The sequence below is a fragment of the Camellia sinensis genome, chromosome 14 (assembly GCF_055761805.1).
Source record: "Camellia sinensis isolate YWXY chromosome 14, ASM5576180v1, whole genome shotgun sequence".
Taxonomy (NCBI): domain Eukaryota; kingdom Viridiplantae; phylum Streptophyta; class Magnoliopsida; order Ericales; family Theaceae; genus Camellia; species Camellia sinensis.
Window position 1 is genome coordinate 85,902,751 of NC_138974.1, and position 2,849 is coordinate 85,905,599.

Below are 2,849 nucleotides of genomic sequence, written 5' to 3' on the forward strand. Positions count from 1 at the left end.
TTCTCTCTGGTGATGCTTAATCCTTCTTTCCTTATTTCTTTCTTTGTATATATGAGAAAATTATATTATACTTTTCACTCTCTAGTTTTCTCCCAAACTTCAGTTTGATTAAATCTTCAAACTTTAACATATGTTTCATTATAATTCTCCAGTCACTCACTGTTAAAACTTGAATAATTCTAATTCCACATAATCGATCACAAAACCGAACATAAGAAATCTTCCAAGACCAGAGGAGCCAACTGAATCTTCAAATGTTGGCCGTGTATTTGGGAATAGAGTTGGTGCTTCAAGCAGGTGGATGCCATCATTGACGCGCATTTCTTCAGCCAAGTAATTGGTATGATAACCTTCTCTGATTCATACTTCTTGTTATGTCTTATATTGTGCCATACTGCATAATTGATGGATGATTACATTATATCGTGATTATTAATATAAAAGCTCCATAGGTTGTTGATCAACTACTAAAACCTGCTTTTTCTTTCTTATTTTTTCTTTTATCCACCTTTAGGTATGGATCTGAAGTACAGGATACACAGAATGCATTGCAGATTTACCAATGTCATGAAGTTAGGATTGGTGGAGTCCTTCAGTACCGGATTGCATTATGTATTTCTCTTAAGGTGACCACAAAATGCAAACAAACACATTCAATGGTGTGTTAGAACTTGACCTGTCAAAAGCTGGTTGGTTTTTGAGTACATAGATGGCAAAATTGACTAAAGCCAGTTGTGTGTTTTACTGTTTCATTGATGACTTGTAAAGTGTTTCTCCCATTCTTTTGTTAATTGATCATAAAAGTTGCCTTTGTGTTATTTGGTTGTTTTGACTATGTATTTCATTTAATTCAGGATTGAGTTACTTTCTATTTTATTGCTTTAATTCCTTTGGATCAAAGCCCTGGATGTTCACCTGTGGATCAGTTTTAACCTTGGTACCCAAGTCCATCAGAGCGTGACCACACTAAATCTGGTATTGCAGGTATTTCAGATTACATCCTTTCCTGTGTTACTGCTCTGATGGGGCTTGTCTGCTCATTGCCAATTTTTCTGTATTTCAGACTATTATACATGATGCAATGTAAATGTGGAAGGGCTCACTGGAAGTCTGATATCAGGCCAACTTGCTCGTTGCAAGAAATTCATCTCTTTATCAGTATACATGGGTCTGAAGCCTTTGTGTTTGGAGTTTCCCAGGTAATAATTTTGAATCCATTGTGTACAATGTACATGTTGTCATGCATACATACCATACTACTCGCATATTTCTGACAATGACATGGTATAACCGTTTCATTGAATTTTTTCTCGATATAGAGGTTCCAATTTTATAAGTTTTCTAAAGCTTTTTCTGCAGCTTTTTATTTGCTCATTTTGGAGGTGTCTTGTACACTGATTATTTATTTTATTTTGTATTTTTTATGTTTATGTTTGTATTTATTTATTCTTGGGGGGAGGGGGGTAATAGGTGGGGGGAGGGTGTAGGCGGCTTTTTAAACTGAACCACTATTTTGGTACTTTCCTAGATTCATACAGCATCACAAACTTTTGCAGCCTCAGATAATTCCACAGCATTTCTCATGTGGATTTTATATTTATAGTTTTTTTCTTGAGCTCTCTTTCCTTTTCTCATTTAAATTGAAGTAAAATTTCACTTATTAAGTTCTTTACTGACTTTCTTATTTCCAGGGTACAATTATTTGCTGCCGGTTCATTTTTTCTCATGTTTTCATGGCAGAGGGCTGTGGTTAATTCCAAAGTCTTGATATTCTAGGTTGACAGAAATTGAATACAGGAGATATTTCTGGGGAAACTGTCGTCACTTCAATTGCAGAGCGATTGGTGCTTTGTTGGTACCCAAATCTTCACTCATTTTTTCTCATCTTTCTATGAATTGATAATTGTCTATCATCATGGAATGATTGGTCAATTATGATTTAATCACTCATTGAAGATTAAAATGAGTTCTGTTTAGTTGGCTCACCTGTTCAGAAACAGTGTGCAAAGATGGTGTGCAAGGGGCTGGAAACAGATGATAACAATGATGTTCTTTGTGGCCGTGGAGGAAGTTGCTCGACTTCAGAATTGAACAGGTAGTACGAACTATCTTTTTTGTTTTCCCCCTTTCTGTTCACCTCCGGAAGTGAGGAACAAATCCATAAATTTTGATGTTTCTAACCATGAATGTGGACTGGAAGAATTATGTGAACACAACCCTCAAACCATTCGTTGCTTAGTGCAAATAACTTCATCCATATTCCATATCGGGTTAATTATATTTTTGGTTGTCAAAGTAAGAGTCTTTTGTCATTTTGGTCCTCATTGTTTAAAATTTGTCGATTTGGTCCCCAATGTTTAAATTTTGTCAATCTGGCACCCAATGTATAGGAAGTGTTAATTTAGGAAGAGCTAACCAACCAGGTTCATTGTTTAATTTTTCTTGTTCTTCTATTGGTTTTTGTTTTTTATGAATCAAGATGATTTATGTTTTTTGTTATTGTTAATTGAATAACACATGTTGGGTAGTTTGTTCTATATAGGTACATGATTTCGGTTTCTGTTTGATTTTGCAGAGTGAGAGGTCAAATGATATGTTTTGTGATGACATTTTTGGAGAGTCACCTGCTGGAGTTCGTAAAACAGTAAGTCTTGTGCTTAATTTTTTTTTTTAATCCATTATATGCTGGTATATTCTTTTACCTTGGTTGCAGTATCCTATTGTCAGCTGGCCTTTAATAAGAAATCATAAATGAGACATGTTGTCACTAGTCCAGAAAATGTACAAGTCTTTCTTTTCAATGTATCATATAACTCTGTATTAATTTATACCTTTACGTTTAACATGTA

At 34.7% G+C, this 2,849-nt stretch overlaps 1 long non-coding RNA gene across 5 annotated transcripts; it reads left to right on the forward strand.

Annotated features, from left to right (window-relative positions):
- The first annotated feature begins 215 nt into the window (after nt 1–215).
- On the forward strand, nt 216–2,264 carry LOC114298662 (uncharacterized). Of its 5 annotated transcripts, none has more exons than XR_014350941.1 (6): nt 216–340; nt 515–659; nt 855–984; nt 1,064–1,199; nt 1,692–1,855; nt 1,978–2,264. It is a non-coding gene; the product is annotated as an uncharacterized LOC114298662 (long non-coding RNA). The 5 variants fall into 5 exon arrangements; XR_014350938.1 differs by having other exon boundaries at nt 515–626; XR_014350939.1 differs by having other exon boundaries at nt 515–626; nt 1,692–1,851.
- The last annotated feature ends 585 nt before the right edge of the window (nt 2,265–2,849 follow it).